The following is a 24,443-nucleotide window of genomic DNA, read 5'->3' as shown; positions in this document are numbered from 1 at the left end:
ATATGTCCCGTTTTCAGCATCAAGTGTCAGGTGGGAGATCCTCATGCATAATGTTACAAATCTGACGTGAAGGCACTAAGTGACACTCACTGGGAGAGACGCATTGACAGCACAAGGCCAGTGAGATACCAAATGACTGAGGTTTATGACACCCTGATGGAACTGGCACAGTTGAGTAAAATCGAGACTGGAATCTGACACGAGGCGCAAAGCCTGGCAAACGAGATCACTAACTTCTAATTTCTGGTCTCAATTGTGGTTTGGAACGATATCCTGTTCCAAGTAAACGTTGTAAGCAAGGCATTACAAACTCAGTCAATGGACATCATTACCACTATTATTTTGATGAGAAGTTGCCTTGATTTCATTGTGGCCTACAGAGACAACAGTTTTGAAGATGCCATCATTGCTGCCAAAGAAATGGTGGAAAACTTAGGAGTTGAGCCTGTCTTCAAGGAAACTTTGTATTAATTGAAAGAAAAGACAGTTTGGTTATGAGGACAGAGATGAGGTGACGGGAAGCTTGGAAGAAAAATTCAAGAGGGAGTTTTTTTGCTCGCTCGTTCACACTGCTTGAGTGTCCATCCAAGAAAAGACATGACAAATGAAGCACCACGAAAAGACTTGGGTTTTTTTGTTGACCTTAATAAACTGCTGGTAGACAGGAAAACACTCTTGAGCAATTGTGCAGACCTTCATGAGACACCGACACATGGGGAATGTTCGGATGTCAATGATAAAGATCTCTATGTCGAATTGGACAACATCCATCGCATATTGTAATCTGGGAAGCACTCTCCACTCCAACTTTTCCATTCATTCATGATGTAGAGCTGAAGGATACTTTTTCTAATGTGTGGATAACTTTGATGATTATGCTCATGCTACTAGTGATAGTCCCGAGTGGTGAGCACAGTTTTTTGAAAACTCAGTCTCACTAAAACATAACTTTGATCGATGATGGCTGATGAGAAACTGAAATCGCTTGCTATTTTATCACTTGAAAATGCCACTGGACAGTCTTTGGATCTCTCTGATGCTGTGCTTCAGTTCACGAGGGCAAATGTGAGAAAAGTGACCTTTTGAACTAAAGGATTATGGTTAACATTTTAAGACTGTTTTCTACTTTAATACTATTTTAAACTGGTCCACCCAATGTTGGTTCAGAGTTCAATTTCTTGATGTTAGTACATTTCAGTTATTCTTAAAATCAAAAAGTTTCTATGAGCTTAGAGGAAATGAATGTTTTTATTTGCTTATATATGGCATGAATAAATACAGATTTACAGATCCTAGTGTGCAAATTTATCATCTTATGTGACAGGGATAAATCATGCATCAAAGTGGTGAAATTGGCTACAAATGCAATAAAAATAAGGTATTCAGAAGTTTAACAAAGGGTGAGGGGTTTGGTGCTGAAGACGCTCCTCATCTGGGTCACCATTTGGTCTATGGCCAGCTCTGTTCTCAGCTACTCTTTGCACAAAACCTTGGATAACAGGTTTTATGCAATAAACTCTTACGGGGTCTGAGGCACACAATTCACCCCAAGTCACAGGCAATATGTCAGACTGCAACAGTGTCCCTTTGCACTGATTTGGGCTACAGAAACTAAACAGGTGGGAATCCAATGGCCCTTTCTCATCCCAGGCTGCACTCCTTGCCCCCTTTCCAGACCAGTCTACTTTGAGTTGGCTGGAAGCCCCACCACAGAGCATTCAGAATCCTCTGTCTGGCATCTTCACTCAGACTCCTTCACAGAGGATGTGTGGGGCCTTATATAGGCCATTCTGCATGGGGTGAATTTCTGTCAGGTTTTTTTTTCTATTCTGCTGCTTCAAATTCCAGAATGTCATAAGCAATCTTTCAACATAATAAAATGGGGGAAAAAAATCCATCAAAACTGTGAAATGAAGGAAGACAAAAGATGCTTGGAGAAATATTTGAGAGGATGGTTTTCAGTACAAATGTCACTGGTTTTACATAATAAACAAAAAATATGTGACAGGGTAATAATACATGCTGACCAAAGTACAACAAACATGAAAAGTCATACTGACCTTGAATTTATGCCTTGTTCACTTATGTTTTTCCTAAAACTCATGTCAATTCCCACAATTTTTTTAATTGATTTTTTTTTAAAAAGGCAGTTAAAACAACAATCCAGTGCATGGAATCTCAGGCAGAAACTCTCACTCACTGTCCCAGACATTCAGACACTAATATAAAATCTTGTAAAAAACATAGTTAAGTCACTCATTTTAAACAGAAAAGTAGGAGTAAATACTATCAATTTCCATCATGTCCCAATGCTTCTGAATTGTTAATCAATGTGTTTCTAAATCTTGAAAGAAACATTACATATACATACATATTTTATATTTAATGTTCAAAATAAAAATGTAACCAGAGTCATAAAAATTAATGACTTGATGAATCTTAAAGTTTGGAAAAACAGAGATTCAGAAACTATTTATGACAAAGGCCAGTTCCTGTGTCCCCATGGACATGCTTAGTGCTGCTATGCCACCCTCCTTCACAGCCCTTGGTGTAGCAGGTGTGCAGGAAGGCTGTGGCTGCAGTGCATTATATTCTGGTGATCCCTGGCTGCTGCAATGGCACCTTGGAGGCCATTTCAGGCAGTCACAAGGGACAATATCTCTCAGACTTCTCTAACTTGTGCTCATGATCAACCTGGCCTTCAGTAACCCAGGGCTCATAAGGGTACAAAGATGGCGTACAGCTCCGTCTCCCCTTTGAGGCTAGTATTAAACATAGCTCCTCCAGACTCAAGGAGCCAAAGTGTGGCATAACGGATACTGGAAAAACAAGTATTTTGTGTCCCTTATAGGATCATCCAAATACTGAAGACATAACTTGTATATTGTTGAAGACAGTCAGTAATATGACCACTGTCATTAATAGAGTACAATTTTGGACAGGAAGTTGTGATATAGAAGAGAAACTGAAGCTGAGTCAGCACTCAGGGAAGAAATGGATGCATTTGTTATACCAATAAAATAAAAACCAGCAGGATCTTATTAAAGGCAATAAGACAAAATGCCACATTTATTGTGAATACAGAAAGAATCATAGTAAGCAGTTAGTTTTAGCTATAACATTCCATTCAATCTCATATTTATTCACACATTCATTCATACACACACACACAGGTTCTGCAAGGTTGTTGTCATAGTTACCAGCCTTAGAGTTGCTCGTGCCAAGCCACTGGCCAGGTGGCCTGGACATGAGGAGGGAGCAGGGCCTTGTCAGATGCTCATCTGATGCTCCTGGAAGTTGGTTTGCATAATCAGACCCCAAAGTTCTCACTTTCTAGAGTCCATTTTTATAGGATTTGAATCTCCTGGAGGAAATTAAGGGCATGTCTACACTACAAAATTAAGACAACATAAGTAACGATGACATACAGCTGCCGCAGTAATTAAATCGCCTTTGCATGTCCACACTATACTCCTTGTGTCAGTGGTGCATGTCCTCACTAGCAGCACTTGCATTGATGCAGAGAGCAGTCTACTGTGGGTAGCTATCCCACTGTGCAACTCACCACCATTTGGCGCAGGATGTTTTGGGAAGGATTTGCAAAGCCTCATGGGGGCAAACAAGTCATGCAGAGGTGACTGGGAACATGGTTTCAATGTTCCATGAGTCAGTTTTCTCCATCCCATAATATTATCTGCATCCCATAACGTTGCACCCGCTTTTCAAAAACCCCGCAGACCTGTGCACCCATCATCTTTGTGAGAAGCATGGCTCCTGCACTGTTCTTCAGTACTGTTCTGACCATTGTGCACACAACGCATCTTGTCCCTCAGTATTCTCAAGAACCACCAGAGGAGCCGAGAAGGATATGACGATGCTTTGCACGCTGCCTTGCTGATGGACATAGAAAGTAACAATTTAAGGTTGTTGTTGGCATTCATGGAGCAGCTGCAAACAGTGGAGAGCCGGTTCTGTGCCTGTGAAACATGCACAAATTGGTGTGATTGCATCATTATGCAGGTTTGGGATAATGAGCAGTGGCTGCAGAACTTTTGAATGCAAAAGGCCACATTCATGGAACTGTGTGTGAACTTGCCCCAGCCCTCCAGTGCAGAGACACCAAAATGAGAGCTGCACTCGTGGTGGAGAAGCGAGTGGTGATCGCTGTGGAGAAGCTACTGATTGCTACTGATCAGTCAGGAATCAATTTGGAGTTGGGAAATCCACTGTGGGGATTGCTGTGTTGAAAGTGTGCATGGCCATTAATTGCATCCTGCCGCGAAGGACTGTGACTCTTGGCAACATGCAGGATGTTCTGAATGGTTTTGCAGCAATGGTGAGGCGATAGATGGCCTGCATGTCCCTATATTGGCATTACACCACCTTGCCACGAAGTACATCAACAGAAAAGGCTACTTTTCTATGGTATTGCAAGCAATGGTGGATCACCGGGGACATTTTACCAACATCAGTGCGTGCTGGTCAGGGAAGGTGCATGACACATGCATCTTTAAAAACATGAGCCTGTTCAGAAAGATACAAAAAATGACTTTCTTTCCAGCCTGGTGGATTACCATTGGGGATGTTGAAATGCCAGTAGTGATCCTGGGAGACTCAGTTTATGCCTTACTCTTGGGGCTCATGAAGCCGTACACCGGCCACCTCGACAGCAGCAAGGAACACTTCAATTACAGGCTCAGGAGGAGCAGAATGACTGTTGAATGTGCCATTTGAAAGGGTGCTGTCTACTCACTCAATTAGACTTTAGTGAAAAAAAAAATCCCAATGGTTATATTGCCCTGCTGTGTCCTTCATAATATCTGTGAAGCAAAGGGGGAAAAGTTTCAGCCGGGGTGGAGCACAGAGGTATTATACCAGGCTGCTGATTTTGAGCAGTCAGATACTAGGGCTATAAGAAGAGCTCAACAGGGAGCTATATGGCTCAGGGAGGCTTTGAAAGGCCATTTGAATAGTGAGCCACAGTAGTGTGTGTTGCTGTAGTGTGCTCTGCCTGGCATTGTTTTTAGAAACCCGGTATGAACCCTGTAATGAGTGCTGCGTGGGGTAATATAACACTGCAAATGAATCTATTGCTATTATCTTTGAATGATGTCAGCTCCAGCCACCATATGTTGTGAACTAATGAAGATGAATTAAGTTTCCATAAATAGAATTTTATTCCAAACAAATGCAAACAAACATAATTGTAAATGAATGAAACTGTATACATTCCAGGGAAACAACTTTTGATGGGGAAAGAATAGTCCTTCTCATTTCAAAAACCACATACATCAATTGTCTCTCTCACAGGTCAGCGTATGTGCAGCTGAGATTGTGTGTACTCTCCCTCATGGAGGAGTGGTAGGGGTACTGCAGTGGGCCCAGAACATAGGTGGAATTTGGGGGTGTATGTGGTTAGGTAGGTCCTGGAATGCAGTTATCAATAGGCTAAAGCAGGTGGTGAGCACGGTGACTTGAACCTGAAGGTCAAGAGAGTCTCCAGCATGTCAGTCCGGCACTTGAGAAGTGTTATCATGTCCTGCTGCACGTCTCTGTCCTTTTGCTGAATGTTTCTCCTCTCCGCACTCTCCCTTTCCATTCTGTTAGAAAGCGTGCTTCTCCAAGCCCTCTGCTCGGAATCCGCAGCACCAGAGACTTGCAGAATCTCTTGGAACATGCTGTCCTGCAGACTCTTTCTTCTCCTTTTTTTCTGGCTGAACCGCTCCACTGGTGTAGATGGAGGAACCCTCAAGGTCACATTTCTAGCTGCAAAAGACACAATGCACAGAGGTATTATTGTGAGTGTTTTCACTCCCCTTGATCCAAACAAGTTACAAGCACTACATTCTCACTTCTTCTTGGGATTCATAGAACACGGTGGCAATCCCAGCCACCATGATGAGTGTGGCCCAGGGGAAAGGGGGCAATTTGGGACAATGGGGGGGGGGGGTGGAGGGGGAGAGCACACAGGCATTAGTATATGTGGATAAGGCAACTGACTGGCACTGTTTTCCACAGGCAGTGGTGATTTTAGCTGATCTCTCACTCCTGAGGGTAACGGAGGCTGAAAGGGAACAGCTCATGCATGCATCCGGCTGCAGACTGGGTCCGTATGCTGCTAGCCTGTGTGCTGTGTTGGTGCCTACTGAAGTAATTGCTGACTGGTGTGGGAAAGTGTCCTACTATGATGGAAGAAATAAGGCAGCCCTCCCCACAGATCTTCAGCAGAGGATTGCAGACTACCTCCAGGAAAGTTTCCTCAAGAGCTCTATAGAGGATTCATAGGACATCCCGGTGCACATAAACCAGAGGTGGGCAAACTATGGCCCGTGGGCCACATCCGGCACATGGGACCATCCTGCCCGGTCTCTGAGCTCCCGGCCGGGGAGGCTAGTCCCTGGCCCCTCCCCCGCTGTTCCCCCTTCCCCGCAGCCTCAGTGCAACGTGATGCCAGCGCTCTGGCCCGCCGCTCCTCCTGGGCAGCGTGGGCGGTGCAGCTGGCTCTGGCATGGTAAGGGGGCAGGAAGCAGGGGGTCCTGGGGGGCAGTCAGGGGACAGGGAGCAGGGGGCAGTTAGATGGGGTGGAGGTTCGGGGGGGGCGGTCAGGGAACGGGGAACGGGGGGGCTGGATAAGTGTGGGAGTCCTGGGGGGCCTGTTAGGGGATGGGGAGATGGATGGGGTCAGGGCAGTCAGGGGACAGGGAGCAGGGTGGGGGGTTGGATAGGGGGTGGAGTCCCTGGGGGCAGTTAGGGGCGGGGGTCCCTGGAGGGGGCGGTCAGGGGACAAGGAGCGGGGGGGTTGGATGGGCCAGAGGTTCTGATGGGGGCAGTCAGGGGGCAGGAAGTGGGAGGGGGCGGATAGGGGGTGGGGGGCAGGCTATTTGGGGAGACACAGCCTTCCCTTCCCGGCCCTCCATATAGTTTTGCAACCCCGATGTGGCTCTCGGGCCAGAAAGTTTGCTCACACCTGACATAAACAAACTGTTCTGCAGAGCCCCCATACAGGGGAATGAGAAGCAGATAGTAACTCTACCTCTATTGGTTATTTTGCTACCTCTTGTAGCCTAATTTAAAAATAGTAAATGAACGGATGTGTCCCTGAAATATCAAAACAAACTTCATACTTACCAGAGATTCTTTCCCCTGCATCAGGCTCGCCGGTGCTGTACGGTAGGGACTGGTTTGACTGCTCCAGCATCAGAAAAAGGTCCTGGCTTTCTGAACCACTGGATCCCCTGGTAGCCTGTCCCCCAAATTCCTCCTTCCATCCAACACCTACTCCTCAATGTGCACTGCAGGGGTCTGTGACTCCAGCTCCCCTGAAATGTCCATGGGTCTCTTGGCGGTGCTAGTGGGGTCTCCCCCATGGATGGCATGCAGCTTCTTGTAGAAGCAGCATGTCTGTGGCTCTGCAGCAGACTGTTTGCCTCCCTCATCTTCTGCTATGCCTGCCACAGCGCCTTGATTTTCATGCGGGACTGCTGCGTGTCCCTGTTGTAGCCCTTCTCTCCCCTGCCCGGAGCAACCTGCTCATGTATGTTGATGTTTCTAGGCTGGTTTGGAGCTTTGCCTGCACAGCTTCTTCTCCCAACAGACCCAGGAGATCCACCACCTCCTGTGTACTCCAGGCAGGAGGGCGTTCGCTGCATGGGGTTGGCGTGGTCAGCTGGGCGGTTGCTCTGTGAGCTCTCCAAGCCGACCAAACAGGAAATGGCATTTCAGAAATTCATAGGGTTTTAAAGGGGGAGTGGTGTGTACCCGCATACCTGGCCGCTGGGCAGTGGGGTTCAAATTGGTGACCAGAACAGTCACAATGGGGCATTGAGGGACACTTCCTGGAGGCCACTAAAATTGATGTAACTAACGTAGTATCTAAACTGATACTGAGTCAACCTAACTACATCGACCTAAGCGCTATGCCTCCTGTGGAGGTGGAGTTATTAAGGTGGCGTAGTGGGCTAATTATATCGATGGGAGCAATATTTTAGTGTGGACGCTTACAGAGTTAGGGCGACATGAGCTGCCTTGCGTCTATCTAACTCTGTAGGGTAGATCAGATGATGCATTCACAAAAGGAAGATTTAAGTACTCTAAACAGCTTTCCGGATTTTCTACATATCTGTGCCACCCAATGTCATCTCTAAATATAGCAGGAAATGGAAGCTGGAGAGACAAATTACTTCTGCATTGATATAACTTTGATCTAAACATCAGTTTATTGCTGACAAAGGGATGAACGTTGTAGCAGAGTAAAAAAATATCTGAAAGAGAGAATAGATGCAGTTTCTGAGGAATGTTTTCCTTAGGCAGAAGGGTTTTGAATTTTATAGATTGGTGTGACAGAATTCAATTTTTATTTTTTTATAATTTAAAAAGAAAATAGTTTATTTTTAAGAATTTTTCCTATTTTTATCAATTTAAATTTCAGAGTTATGGGAAATTAAGGGGTCAGACAATAGGGAATCAGATAATTATTTAATGACAGTAGATGTTGAGATTCAAAAATTTAAAGTTGCATAACTGTTAAAACACAAATTGTCAACATCACATGTCAAAATGTACAAAGTAAACATTCTTCAATCAGCTCTAAAAAAGCTCTCAAGCAGCCTTTTTCTTACTTTGCCTATCTGCAAATTTGGATTATTACTGATGGAAATATTTTTTGTTGGTTTGTGTGTGTGTGGTGAAATCGACATTTACTGATAAAAAGTTAATCCTTCCAAACCTACTTAAAGAGTGGGAAGAGGCATAGCCTTCAAATGATTATTCACTACTTTTGTTGCAGCAGTGGTGGGTCTGCAAGGAATGCAGGGCTTAACTCCACGGTTCTGGAGGCCTTCATGAAGACAGTGGGACAGATTCTCAGCTGGTACAAATCAGCCATACTCCTATAATTAATATAGTTTGTTTAATACTATGCTACACCAAACCTCTGGATACTTAGTGGTGCACTTGGTGTTCCTTTAGGGCCTCTCATAACTCAGAGGCAAGTCCTGAAGGCCCTTCATCTGCCAGGTCCTATAAATGCTAGCAGCTGGAGGGTTCTAACATATGATTAGAATGAAGGGATAGTTTACTGGAGCTGACAGAAAAAGACAGGTTGCAGTGATTCAGTGGTTTGAGCAGTTACACTTTAAGGTAAACATTGCTGTTCTTAGCTTGGCCTGTGGGGGGCACTCCAACTGCGGGTTATCAGGCCTAACACCTGACGTCTCCTTCTTCAGTGAGTTCCTCTATTTCAGGCAAGTAGGTATTCTGCAAGCTAGGAATCTGTGGTGTCACTCACTGGGGCCAGTCTGCCTGATCATCCTGCTATTGCTGCTGTGCTTCCCTGACATAGTTCCCACTAGCAGGCTGCTGCAATTGTGGCTGGCACTTAGGCTACAAGTCTTTCCCAGAGTCTCTGTTCATATATACTTGTCTTTTACAAGCACAACATCCCCTTCTCTTTGGGCCTGACATCCAGTCAGGGCACACTAACCAATTCCCAAGCTAAACTCCAGTGTCAGGGGCACTTTGGCTGTAATAGCCTTCTGCAGGCTATTGTCCCTTAAAAAGCCTTGGCCAGCCATGGATTCTGTGCTCCCAAGACTTCCTTTTAGGGCCCCTCTTTACTCAGTCCTCTGCCCAGTCTCTGCTGTTTTCCCCACAAGTTCTTCACAGACCAGTATCCTGCTGCAATGCTTGCAAGTTACAGTCTGCACTGTATGTAGCTTTCCTGTTTCTGCTGCATTCTTGTGATAGAGAGCTCACTTCATAGGTCAAAAAGAGTTCCCACCCCTTCATCCTCTTGGCCTGAAGAGGGGATTGGGGTTGCTCTTGCACTACTGGAAGGTCATACTTCAGCAAGTGTTTGCAGGAGGTAGGGGAAAAGTAGTGAGTTTGCTGCTTAGCACATTCATCATGTCAATGGAACAATGCTGATTTACACCACTTGGCCCAGTGCCACTCCCTAGATTCACTTCTCCTTTAGGTGCCATGCTGCTATTATCTCTCATATACTCCAACCTTCCCTGTGAGGATATAGAAGGCGCAGAATGGGAGTCAATTCTGGTTAAACTGTCGTTAACTCCCACAGGAATTTCCAAGCAGAAGTTCCTTGGGCAAACATGTTGTATAGAGTGACTGTTCCCTAGCTTTGCCTCTAAAACAAAGGAAGCCCAACCACATAGTCCAAGATTTTTTAAAAAAATTTGGAGGCCCAACATGACATATTCAAAATCATTATAGCCACTTTTGAAAAATCTTGGCTATAGTCCAAGTGCTTCTGCAGTCACTCCCCCCGGGAGGTGGGGAAAGGGAACTTCCAGCACAGCTGTTGCTATGCCTTCTTTTACGATAACCTCTCTTTGGACTTTTTTGGAGAGATGGCCACCTGATAGCTTTTTGATAGAAGCCAGCTTCCCTCTATCAGGCAGCCTCTGACAATATCCAATAATAGTGACCAGTTTTTCCCAACTAGTCCTCATCAGCCAGGAAGGACATAGGTCCAATGCAAAGGATGTCGAACTAAAAATATTCCTAAAATCTGTAGTACTGCAGTCAGTGACATTGGCCTAAACTCAAGCAGAGAAGACTTTCTTTTGTATCCTCAAGCAATTGCTCTACAAACATTGAAGCAAGTAGTTCACTCTGAATCTGCTCAATTTTCTTCATTAAGTAACATAAAATGTCCTCACAACAGGAAGGACTTGTATCAATCACTGAGTGAAGTAGCAATACATAATGTAAATACTATGAAAAATAAATGTTCCAAAGCCACTTACTATCAGAAGCATGAAATACAGAGCTTACTGTTTAAGTTCTCCTACATCATTCCTATCTACTCCCTCTTCATTATTCCCACAAAAAGACCATTCATTCACTACAACTTGGTAAGATTATTCCAGATCATTTTCTGAAGTTATTCACATGCTCTATTCTGCCTCCTGCAAAATTACTTATAAATGGCAATCATGGTAAACAAAATTTTTTGTCTTACTCCTGTGACTTGTTCCAAAATCTGTGTGCATTGCCAGGGTTCCTAAACCCCCACAAGATAATTGTTTTGTTTTTTATGGTGCTGTTAAAGTGGAAAGACATACACTATCCCTCTCAGTGTGGGTAGAGTGGAAATTGTAACAGGATGAACAGGGGTTATAATTACCCTACTTATTATATTTTTAATCAGGTCATTGTAATATATCCTTTTCAAGAGCCTGATCTTTCAGTCCTTGTTCTGGCAAACCATTGATATCAACGGGAGTTTTGCCTGAGTAAGAACTGTGGAATTGGGAACCAAATAACGTAGCCTATAGATTTAACACTATATCGAACAAGAAAAGATGCATTTACGGGTTTGTGTAGGTTGCTGATACACAAGATAATTGGTTACAACCAGTTTAATGAACTAATGTGATTAAAACATATTTTAGGTTTCAGAGTAGCAGCCGTGTTAGTCTGTATTCGCAAAAAGAAAAGGAGTACTTGTGGCACCTTAGAGACTAACCAATTTATTTGAGCATAAGCTTTCGTGAGCTACACGCATCCGATTAAGTGAGCTGTAGCTCATGAAAGCTTATGCTCAAATAAATTTGTTAGTCTCTAAGGTGTCACAAATACTCCTTTTCTTTTTGCAAACTTATTTTAGTAATTTTTGCACATTTGCATACTCATCCTTTTTTAGTATTGAATGAAAAAAATGAATAAATCATTGATTTCATGACGAAATTTTATTTATGAACAATTTTTTTGGTTCAAATTTTGTTTGGCATACAAAGTGTAAAGAAACAGAAGTCTCTTCTGACGCATTTGTAAGGAAATAGAGTACAAAATATATCTCCAGACAAATATCAGTGTGAGTGTATAAACAGCTTGTGAGAGGAGTTTTCCACCAAATCTCGATTTGTCATATGATATTAACAGGAATACAGCGAGCTCTTGGCAGCACTACTCTGAGCAATGTTATGACCATGGATGGTAAAGCAGTGAATAAACTGAAGTCAGTTATGTTCATGTAGCACTGCATCTGAAAACTATATGTATGCCAAAACTTAATTCTATCAAGTGCTACTACTTCTACAGATACTAAGTAAGCCACATAAGAGCAAGGTGGTATGCAGTGATATATAAGTTGATATGCAGTTTTTAGAAAAGAAATCTCTCATCACTCTTGCAGTTGTTATAAAGCAATGCATGTGTCAGAACACTTCTGGAAATACAGGGATGAAACCGCAGGGCAGCGCTTGGAGCACTGGAGAGGGCAAAAGTGGCTTTCACTACTTGGTTATTTCACAGTTCTGGGGAGAACATGGACCCCATTTGCCCCTGGCATAAACTAGAGTACCCTCAGAGCAGCTCTAAATTGCGCCACCTTGCAATGCCCCCCTAGGGATTTTTATGCTGGTGGGGATTACTGGAGTGTGCTCTGCTCTGGCCAGGCTCTCTCCTGCCCTGTCAGTTTAAAAATAAAGGACAAGTATATTTTTTGGTAATCGAAATGAAGGAAATAGCAGCCTATACCTGTTTTTTATTTGCTTTGATCTGAATATGCTATTTAATTTTAGTTCTGCTTAATCCTCAGGGGAAAATGAAGTGCACACATATTTTGCAAATCAAAACACAGATATGCCAGATTTCTTCTTCCTTTTTTAAAAGAATTATTAAAAAATACAGTTACGCAAATGGCAGTCCAAAGTGAATGTAATCCTACAAATAGGACCTCCTCCATCCTGCTTGTTATGGCAACTGAGCCAGACGCCTCTTTGGGCTTGTCTACACTTGTGGCTACATCAGCACTGCTGCAATTGATGCAGCGGCATCGATTTAGTGGGTCTGGTGAAGACAAGCTAAGTTGATGGCAGAGCGCTCCCGTCAACATCTGTACTCCACCTCCCTGAGAGGTGGAAGGTAAGTTGGCAGGAGAACATCTCCCATCGACTAGGGTTGCCAACTTTCTGATTGCAGAAAACCAAAAACCCTTGCCCTGCCCCCGGACGCGTAGCCAGGTGGCGGGAACAGGGGGAGAGATCCAAAAAAAAGCGGCCACCCGCTGCAGCGCTTTTACTCACCCAGCGGTGCTCCGGTGGCCGGCCCTCACTCGCTCCGGGTGTCTTCGGTGGCACTGAAGGTCCTGCCGCCGAGGTGCCGCCGAAGACCCAGAGCGAGTGAAGGTCCAGCCGCCGAGGTGCCGCCGAAGACCTGGAGTGCCGCTGGGTGAGTAAAAGTGCCGCAGTGGGTCGCCCCTTTTTTTTGGATCGCTCCCCTTGTTCCCTCAACAGGGGAAAATTTAAAAGGTGCCAAGACATTGACAAGGTGCCACTTGTGCTCAGTGGGGCAGCGGCCACTGCCCTGCTCCCCCACCCCAGCTTTGCTACTGACTGCCCCCTGCCCTGCCCCTTCTCTGAGGCCCTGCCCCTGCTCACTCCACCCCCTCCCTCCGTAGCTCACTCTCCCCTACCCTCGCTCACTCCCTCATTTTCACCAGGCTGGGGTTGGTGTGCAGGAAGGGATGCAGGCTCCGGGAGGGAGTTTGGGTATGGGATGGGGCTCAGGGGTGGGCCAGGGGATCGGGGTGCAGGAGAGGGTTCGGGATGCGGGCTCTAGGTGCTGCTTACATCAGGCAGCTCCTGGAAGTGGCCGGCATGTCTGGCTCCTAGGCGCAGAGGTGGCCAGGGGGCTCTGCGTGCTGCCCTCACCTGCAGGCACCACCCTCACAGCTCCCACTGGCCGTGGTTCCTGGCCAATGTGAGCTGCGGAGCTAGTGCTCCGGGTGGGGGTCAGCACGCAGAGCCCCCCAGCCGCCCCTGTGCTTGCTGGCTGCTTCTGTGAGCTGTGCGGAGCAGGGGCAGGCAGGGAGCCTGCCTTAGCCCTGCTGCGCCACCGACCGGACTTCTAGCGACTGGTCAGCGATGCAGACTAGAGCCGCGAGGGTCTCTTTTCAACAGGGCATTCCGGTCAAAAACTGGATGCCTGGCAACCCTACCATCAACACAGTGTGGTGTAAACACCACTGTAAATCAACCTAAGTTATGTCGGCCTCAGTTACATATTGGCATGCAGAACTTGGTGGTGAAACTCTGCTGGTGGGAGATTCACTGAGTACATCCCCTGGCACTGTGAAAGGAAGCATAGCCTACTGTCCCAATAGGATGACAGTTAGGAAATCTGCTGTAGAGTTTTCTTGGTTTGGGAATATTTTGTCCCTTGATGCATAGGCATAACTGCCTGATTAGGAATACAATCTCTGGGACAAATTCTTCTCTGAATTACTCTGGTGTAATTCTGGATTAACTCCACTGAATTCAATGTAGTCACTCCAGGATTACACCAGCGTAACTGAACTGGGAGCAAATTTTGGTCTAATATTTGCAGATGTGCAATGGGATCACTTCCAATTGCTATGCTTTTTCTTAGAAAGCAATTCATTATAAAATGGTAGTTTAACTGCAATTTCTCATAATTCTGAATCTCTCATGATAATCAGCTTTATGGAAACAGAGGAATTGGAATGAAAGAAACTCACTACTAAAATAATAAGGGATAACACTGCTACTTAAAATACAAACTGGTCCACTGTGTTACATTTATCCATATCCATATTACATAGAAGCCTTCTGTTGAAAGCATTCCAGGAATGTGCCATTCACTATTAAATCAATGAAGTCAAAGAGCATGAGAATGTACTGTTAGATCCCAAAAGAATCAATCCAGATTGTCCTATAGAAAACTTGCAATGTAGAATGAGGTTAAAACTAAGCATGACTTTTTGAAAGGTCTGAAAGTAAGAACCGATTTCATGTAAAGCCTTCAGTGCATACATTCAAACAATCCTATTTGTGAAATCTGACTAGCATTGTGGGAAAAACAAACATTCTGAACACTTAAATAGTGCCTTAGCAAACGTGTATTTTCTCTTATTCCTCACATAAGAGTTTATCTGTATTACAAATTTTGTAATTGTTTAGAAAACAGACCTGCTAAATATAAATAACTGAAACTTATTAAAATACAGAACAAAAGGGGCAATTTTGCAGAGGCATCACACACTCAGCTTTTTCATTGTATACCCCATTTAACGTTACAAAACTAGATTCTCTCATGGATAAATACGATTATTTCGTACACACATTCTTTCCAAGAACTTCTGGCTCCCAGGGTCTAAAAAATATGACAACAGTGTGAAACATTACAGAGCTCTTAGCATTTCATTCTCGCTCATTCAGCAAGCAAAAATAAATCTTTGCTTTTTGTGCTGGTAGATAACACGCAGTGCCAGGAACTGCAAAATCCTTCCCTTTTCTAGTAGTGTCTAGAGCACTAGCCAGAGACTGGAAGAAATGTTAAACAAAACTGCTACTGCATAATCACCTTCTCCTGCACAAACTCTTTCAATAGGTTTAATACTCAGTTGCATTTAGAGAATATATTTGTTGAGATTAATGTGGCATAATAGCTGTGTTGCTTGCGTAGTTTTACTTGAGGTTGCATCACTGTCTCTGTTAAGACCTCCCTTGAAACAGACAATTTGTAACATCTGTAAAAATTCATTCCAGGATTAAACTTGGCTTAAAAGCTCAGGAAACATCTTTAAATTGAATTAAATTGGAAACCCACTCCCAATTTGGCTATTTAAAATATTTCTTAATCGAGTGAGAAAGAGTCAGTTTTTCATAATTAAGGTCCAAATTCTACCTTTGGATTCACAGAAGCAGGTAAGAAGAGGTGTGTGGGTTCAAATTGACTTTTGTAGGTCATCAGTGGGAGCAACCTCTATGCAGAATTTGGCTCATAATGCCTAGTTTTGGCAATGGACTTCATGAAGAGATTGGTATACGGGAGTTATAAAAGGACAACAAACACAGGTTCAGAGCAGAAGAATAGTTTTGTGGCTAAGGCATTGGAGTGGGACTCTGGAGATCTGAGTAGTTCAATTCACAGCTCTGTCACGGACTTCTTGTGTGACCTTGGGCAAAGCTTTTATGCTAACCCTACACTGCCCTGCGGTTCAGATGATGAGGGTGTGCATAGTTGTGTGCACCACAGTGCTGCACTACAACTTCCCTGTGTGGACGCTGTTGGTGCGAAGTAAAAGGTTCCTAGTTCTCATTAATGTAATCTTATTGGAAGAGGACTACATTAATACAAAACTAGGATTCATTTACTTTGCATCCACAGTGTCCATACAGGGGAGTTACAGAGCAGCACTTTGATGAATAGCACTGCTATTCACATCCCCCTAGTCCAAACTGGAACAGTGTAGACAAGCCCTGACTCTCTTAATGCCTTACTTTCCCATCTGTAAAATAAGGATGACTTCATTTCCTTTCTTCTACCCTTTGTCCGTCTTGCCTAAATAGTCTGCAAACCTTTCAGGACAGGGTTATCTCTTAAGAATTTATATACAGCAATGTTGAACCAACCTCAGTTGGGAACCTCTAGGCGCTACTGTAACATAAATAACAAAATATTAATATAAGTATGGTTAACTATATCAAATGGCTTTTGGAACTCTTTAATAAAGAAAACCAATGTTTGTCTAATTGCCTTTTTTCATAGCACAACTAGTACCACAATGAACAAAAAAGTTTCTTTAAAAAAAATTTGGATTTATTTTCTCACCAACAAATGATACAACCCCCCCAGAGCCTTATTAAGCAATGAAACCCACTCACAATGCAGTCCTCACTCTAAATCAAGCAACTTGCAGGTGACCTGTTCTACAGCTGTATTAGCTGTGAGACACACACAAACACAGGGGTGCATTTTTGTGGGAGAAGGGAATCAGAGTTCTTTCACAGGAAAAAAGCATTCCTTCATGGTGGCTAATCATCCTCACTGTTTGCTGAGTCACATTCTTCTGAGGTGCCTCTAGAGAGAGAGAAATATGTTCTGGGAAATGTTCTATATTTAGAAACAAGTGAGGATCTCAACACTGGCTGCGCTGAGTAGCCATTCCTTCTACAATGCCCCGAACAACACTGACGATTCATTTTCCATATAAGACAGGGAGACATTTCTCATCAACCAAGAGTTGGCCTACTTACACAAACTCCATCTGCATTTGTAGGAGCAGAGCAGTATTACTGAGACAAGAAGACTATCACTAAAAATCTGAATCTGTTTCACTCTCACCAAAGTGTCTTTCTGTATCAGAGTTGAACACCACTCAATTTGCACAGAACACACTTCACATAAACTGGGCCAATTGTTTGTAGCAAGGGTAGCTGATTCCAAGTGGAGTTTTATAAATGCTGTGGTACTTTTGCCACAGGAAACTCAAAAATTCTTCTGCTTGTTGCAAGGACATGCAATTTAAATTGGACCACTTTTGGAGGGGTGCGTTCTGTGATCCCACTGCAGCCCCAGGGCCAGAGGAGCTCTGTGATCCTGCCTCAGCCCCGCTGGGGTTGCTAACTCTCCAGGATTGTCCAGGAATTTAAAGATTAATCTTTAATTAAAGATTATGTCATGTGATAAAACCTTCAGGAATACGTCCATCCAAAATTGGCAACCCTAGGCCCTGCTGTCCGAGGAGCTCACTCTCTCCACCATGGCCCCAGGGCCAGAGAAGTTCTGTGCCCCCCACTGATTTCTGCAGGGGCCCATGTTTCTGCTGGCCCCCTCCTAGTACATGCCCCAGAACTCTGTGTGTTTCTGTGCATATCGATGTATGCTGAAAGGAAATACATGCACATTATGCATCTTATTGGGAAATCATTTTTCTTCTTCTGTACTAGCTTCAGTTAGCCATTTTGATTCCTTATTTCAAGCCAAATCAACTTTTGTGTACTAAATTGCTTGTTTGTATCCAGTTTTGTAGTTTTATAAGATAGCTGTGTTATAGAAATAATTTAACAGAGACTTGTGGACATGAATTGTCAGTCTGCTCACTCCCATTAAAAGGCCCTATTATTCTTTCACAGCATGTTTTCATCCTATTGAATGGGACATAATTGTAATTCTGGGAGTTTCTGTCAGTGGGATACAGAATTTTGGTGTGAGATTGTTTGGGGGTGATGGTGAAGGAGAAAGAATTGTGAATAGCTGCTATTGTGACAATCATAAGCGAATGTCAGGCGTAGATTTACCTGTGCTCTGTTGCTTTAAGGATTGAAGGTCTGCCATTAAAGTTAGTGGAAAGACTACCATCAATTTCAATACAAATTGGTTTCAGAGTAACAGCCGTGTTAGTCTGTATTTGCAAATAGAAAAGGAGTACTTGTGGCACCTTAGAGACTAACCAATTTATTTGAGCATAAGTTTTCATGAGATGAAGTGAGCTGTAGCTCACAAAAGCTTATGCTCAAATAAATTGGTTAGTCTCTAAGGTGCCACAAGTACTCCTTTTCTTTTTGCGAATACAAATTGGGTCAGACTGTTACACAGTATATACTATACCTCAAGCTTCCAGTCATCTTGAATTACAAAATATAGTTTCTACCTAGCTGGCCTTGCTGTGGCCTGGAGCAGTGGTTCTCAACCATGGGGGGGCCACGCGCAGGCTTCAGGTGGTCCACCAAGCAGGGCTAGCATTAGACTTGCTGCGGCCCAGGGCAGAAAGCCGAAGCCCCATCACATGGTACTGAAGCCCAGAGACCCAAGTCCCACCAACCGGGGCTGAAGCTCCAGCCTGAACAACTTAGCTTCATGGGGTCCCTTATGGCGTGGGCCCCAAGCAGTTGCCCTGCTTGCTACCCCTTAACTCTGGTCCTGGCTTTAATATGCAGAAAAGCAGTTGTTGTAGCCCAGGTGGGCTGTGAAGTTTTTATAGGATGTTGGGAGGGGACACAGAAAGAAAAAGGTTGAAAACCCCTGGCCTGGAGGGAGCAAGGGAACACACTTGCAGTTGTGTTAACCTGGCATCTTAATGAGTGTGGTGAGGGTTTTTCAGTCATGTTAAGCTAATATAATAAAATATTTTTGCTGTCAAGAGAGAGCCAATAAGACTGCAAGCAGAGTGAAGAACTATTCAGGCCTTCTGATAGTGATTTTGCTGTGCAGCTTTTTTCCTATGTTAACAACTCAAAGTGAAATTTGTTCTGCTGGAATTTCCTGTTTACTCTGATCACGTCCTGCCACGCCAATGTCAATAGTTTATGTCGTTCCCATTCATCAAATCCCTCCAGAATGTTTCCTTTAGGGTACTCTGGGGTTTTCTCTTCTTAATAGTGTATAATCTCAAAGGCTATAGCATTACTTCATTAAAAATACTTCTAGAATCTCAAATTATTTATTTTTATATTTACCCTCTCATTGATAATTGCTCTGATGATAACGTAACCAAAACTGAACACAAATTTCTGAGATAAAATATAAGCAATGCTTTGTACACTAATATTATCACTTGTTTTGTATTTCTCTCACTTGGTTGAGAGAAACAACCAGTACATGTTGGTTGCCTTTTGTTTAGAACAGCAATAGAACATATTCACAGTATTGGTATCAACATTAAAGTATGGTATTTCATATTTGACATGCGTATCTAACCCACAAGAATGTACTAAGACAAGTGAGATATCAAAACCAACTTCCAGGATTTCCCATTAGTAATGTCTTTCCAGCTGGTGCTGTATTCTCTCTATCCTGAAATTATGCAGTTGATCCTCTTTTGCAACTCCACCCTCTGAATGTAAACTACTCATTCATTATTGAACCTCTCCCATTCAGTTATCTTCCCAACAATATCCTCTTCCTCTCTCTCTAAATTTTAATCTCCGATCTTTAAATACTACAGCTGATAATGCAAACATGGGGCTGGATTGCTCCCTCCTGTGGAAAAAACATGTCTCAGTAGGGAGGACATGTCTGAGAGGATTCCCTGTGGAGTTTCTCTAAGTTCTACTAAAAGGATGGGGTTTGCCATGGGTCTGCAGAATAAGCTGTATGGAGGCCCTGTGCCCTCCAATGATCCCCTCGGATCCCCTCCACCCCCACATGTCTTGGGAGAGTGACTGCAATAGAGCTGCCCCCTTTAAAGGGAGATCTCCATAGCAGAGGACAGATAAAGCAGTCCAGGAAGGATTACCTCTCAAAGAGAATCTTTGAAGGTGGTGGGTGTGCATCTTCCCTTCCCCCATCCAACAGAAAAACATCCATTCTCCGTCCTCAGCCCACCCATTGTAGGGAGCCTTCCCTGAGGTCTGGGAAAATGGAGGGATGATGACATAGCTGCTCTCTCACTCCTTGCACATCGGAAACAGAGCACATATAAAACGTAGCTCAGTGCAACCAGTAATCATTACAAAATCCATAGCTAATTAAAAGGGCTTAAGAAAATTCCAGCTCATTTTATTTACTACAAGGAGATTTTTATATTTCTAACCTCATTGACTTTAAGTGGTTAGCTGAAAATCTTCCAAAGTTGGTTTGGGGACAAACTAATTTTAGATGAGCACTAATGAAAGTACATAGTAAGAAAGTGCACTTCATTCTGTTCTGCCCTCCTGCAAAGCTCTACAGGTACCAAAGAATCATCTCCTTCTGAGCTGTAGTTCATCCTCATTCCCTTTTCTGAATTAATGCGGCAGAAAAGGCCTCCTATGTTCCTTCATCAATATAGTCAAATGCAGAGGCATGAGTACCCATGGGATAACAGACTGTGAATTTCTATCGAACCTCCTATTTAAATCAAGTGCTGGGTGCACATGGTGGGAAAACCACGTGGTGACACATAACACTCCTAGAACTGGTAATAGGACACTACATATTATACAGAGAACAACCTCAGCTTTAAAGGTCTAGAAATGGGAAAACCCTAGCTTCCAACAGCTTTGTTCTGACTCATAGTAGAGTGCGCATACTTTAATCTTCATTGCAAGGCAGTGCATTCTCTAGGAGTTTGTCATGGGACTATTTACATGCGGAAGGGATTTGTGTTGCCTCCCCGTTTCCTGTTGCTCAGCCCTGCTCCTTTGCATTCCATTACCATTCCTGTCCATGTCTCTGGTCTGTCCTGTTCCCTGATGGTGCTTCACTCCTTTCTCCCTATCACCTGCTGCTTCCTCAGTAAACCCCATCCACAGACCTCCCTCGTACCGCCTCCTCTCCACCTCCAAACCTTAGTTTGCTCTTTCCTCAAAACAATCAGTTGGCAAGAAGATACTGCTCCTCAGGTTCATGTTCTTGGGGAACGAAGCACCAGCCAAGAGATGAGGGTTGGATAGGAGTGGAATCTGGAAGGAGAAAGGGAGAGGGAAAAAGCAAGAGACAGGAAAATGGAGAGAAACAGGGAGTGAATTGTGGGGAGTAGGGAAAAGCTATAAAGATGAAGGAGATACATTTTGAAGAGATTACCATCAAAACAATGCTTGAGAGTGTACAATGCAACTGGAACAAATTCTTTACCACATGGATGACCAGCTGGGATTTTGTAAAGCATATTGTGAATCAAGAAAAATTGCCCTTCCCATGCTCTATGGCCGGACTCTGGAAGGGAAAGCTATTTCATACTCATGTTTTTTTTGTGGGAAATGCATGTATATGAGGGAGTTGGCTCAAGCAACATGGCACCTATTTAATGCCCATAAGGCACTTTGAAATCCTTCAGTTAAAGACAATACAGAAGTGCAAAATTATTAATGTGGGTACTGGAGTTTTGGGGGGAAGGTATAGAATGGGGTGGTGTGAAGCATATTTAATGTTCGGAAGGCATGTGAGATTCCTCTTCTGAAAAGTAATAATTACTATTAGTATAGTTATTTGTGTGTTGTACGAGTGAGGTGGCTGGAGAAGGAATGTGTTCCTCTTTTATTTTTTAACATTGATTGTAGGTCAATATAAATGAATGAGCTCACCTACCAGGAGAGAGAAAATTCCATTCACATAATTGATTGTAGACTGCCTTTTCTCCACCAAATTTAAACTACTCCAGTAAAGAGACAAAACACAATAAAGTTCTGAATTTATTGAAACAATAGCTGCTAAGTGAGACAGTAATTCACCCCAAAAGTTTTTTAACTGTTGTGTTTTTGCTACATTGTTAGTGGAGTAATTCCATTGTTAGTGAACTTTTTCTCTGTCATTGAAACATTCTAGGGATGTTTTGACCTAAGGGAGATGTGTTCAATCATTTTGATTGATTTGCACTGAATGAGCAAAGTGGTTTGCTTTTTTATTTTGAGTTAGCCTTGTCTTATTTTTTGAAATATTATGGAGTCATGGTATTGTCTTATATGTCTATGTTATTGGACAGGCTTCCAGGTGCCCTACAGAGCTATACAATTCCACACCAACATGTCCATTTTCATACTAATACATTAATTGTGCATTATTTATTGTGATTTAATACCCAGTCATCAAAATGGGTAGAGTGGTTGGGTCAGAGTCCTTTCTGTCCTGTGATCATGGAATGATATTAACAGCAAGTGGGGAAAACAAATTTCTAAAACATGTTGAGTGTGTCTGATTTTGTGTGTGTGCTGCTAAGCTTTTTCTGACACTAGAGGTTGGAATTCCCAGGACCTTCCTGGAAAGACTCAGAAGCTCAGGAGCTCTGGAGAATTGACTTGGAGGGTAAAGGAAATCTCCTTGGGGGAGCAGAAGGGAAATGTCCCCCCCCCACCTTTGTCAATTCTTAAACATTTGCCGCATAAACAGTTCATGAACCCAGGCTCTAGTGAAAAATTAGCTACCTTAGAGTTCTGTTTTCTCCTCCATAAGCATGTGCAACTCCCATCATTAACTGGAGTTCCATGGTACTAGGGTTATACCTAATATGTAACTATAATATTCAGCTAAATAGATTTATACAAAAACAAATTAAAATCTGAACAAAGGACAGGGCAAAACTGTGGCCTCTAGAAATGGAAATACCTATTAGGTCATCTTGTCAAACTTTCTGCCTGTTCTGGATTATTGGGTTTTTATACAGTTTCAGATATCCTATCTGACTGTTTACTGTAGCATTAGTACGAGAACATTAGGAAGTGAAAACAGTGCCAAATATAGTCATTGTTTGTTATTTGTATTACAGTAGTATCGAGAGGCCCCCAGTTACACCAGAGCCTTGTTGTACTAGCTGCTATACCTACATATTGAATGGCTGTCCCTGCCCTGAAGAGCTTATGATCCAAACATGCAAGAAACATGAAGATGGGAGAAAGGAAGTATTAATATGTCCCATATTACAGATGAGGAATTGAGACACAGAGAGAGGGACTAAGAAGCAGGTTCTCAGAAGGGCTGCAATTGGGACCATGTTTTCAAGAGATGTCAGGTCCCATTTAGTCACCTAAATGATGTAACCAGATTGTGAAAAATCAGCACCCAGTGGCTCCACTGACATCACTGAATGTTCAGCACTTTTGAAAATCTGATCCCACATGACTTGCCTACAGTCACACAGGAAGTCTGTAGCAGAGTCAGGAACTGAATCCAGATTTCCTGAGTCCTATCCAGTGCCTTTATTACAAAACCATCCTTCCTTCCTTCCTTTCCTAATCAGCTTCATACAGAGCATATTAAATTGAGATTACTTTTACTACAAGATTTTGCTATTAACTTACTCAGGTTCTCTCATGTTATGCAAAACAATAGTACTATGGATCTCTCTCTACGCACACATTATATATACATGTATCTCTTGTGTATCAGTCGCCCTGATATCTAAGCATCTGAATGATTAAACTGTTGGACAGCCGCTTCAGTTTACTTTTAATTATTAGACGTTATGATTCACTTTTTGTATCAAGAGAACAAAGCAACTAAATCTAGTCTGAAAATAATTACTTTTTATTTAAAAAAATTAAAGTCTTTGTTTCTAAAAAGTGAACTACCATACTGTGGAAAGGCTAATGATCTTACTTTACATGTGTTGCTCAAGTGTAAAAGTATAATTAGGAAGGCCAAAAAAGAATTTGAAGAACAACTAGCAAAAGACTCAAAAACTGAGCCCTGGTCTACACTAGGAGTTGAGGTCGAATTTAGCAGCGTTAAATCGATTTAACCCTGCACCCGTCCACATGATGAAGCCCTTTTTTTGACTTAAAGGGCTCTTAAAATCGATTTCCTTACTCCACCCCCGACAAGGGGATTAGTGCTTAAATCCACCTTGCCGGGTCGAATCTGGGGTACTGTGGATGCAATTAGACGGTATTGGCCTCCAGGAGCTATCCCAGAGTGCTCTATTGTGACCGCTCAGGACAGCACTCTCAACTCAGATGCACTGGCCAGGTAGACAGGAAAAGGCCCGCAAACTTTTGAATTTCAATTTCCTGTTTGCATGGTCACCTGCAGCTTGCCATGCTGGCCAGAGCTCATCAGCAGAGGTGACCATGATGGAGTCCCAGAATCGCAAAAGAGCTCCAGCATGGACCGAATGGGAGGTACGGGATCTGATCGATCTATGGGGAGAGGAATCCGTGCTATCAGAACTCCGTTCCAGTTTTCGAAATGCCAAAACATTTGTCAAAATCTCCCAGGGCATGAAGGACAGAGGCCATAACAGGGACCCGAAGCAATGCCGC

At 43.3% G+C, this 24,443-nt stretch overlaps 1 protein-coding gene and 1 long non-coding RNA gene across 2 annotated transcripts in view; both read right to left on the bottom strand.

The window, feature by feature from the left end:
• COL4A2 (collagen type IV alpha 2 chain) overlaps positions 1 to 24,443 on the bottom strand; it is a 249,358-nt gene that overhangs the window by 117,163 nt on the left and 107,752 nt on the right. The window lies entirely within an intron of this gene.
• On the bottom strand, positions 16,566 to 21,028 carry LOC140913391 (uncharacterized). The gene is made up of 2 exons (XR_012159571.1): positions 20,006 to 21,028; positions 16,566 to 16,848 (listed from the first exon to the last, which is right to left on the bottom strand). It is a non-coding gene; the product is annotated as an uncharacterized lncRNA (long non-coding RNA).

Source organism: Lepidochelys kempii, chromosome 1 (genome assembly GCF_965140265.1).
Source record: "Lepidochelys kempii isolate rLepKem1 chromosome 1, rLepKem1.hap2, whole genome shotgun sequence".
In the NCBI taxonomy this organism is placed as follows: domain Eukaryota; kingdom Metazoa; phylum Chordata; order Testudines; family Cheloniidae; genus Lepidochelys; species Lepidochelys kempii.
This window is presented reverse-complemented; position numbering and strand designations above follow the sequence as displayed.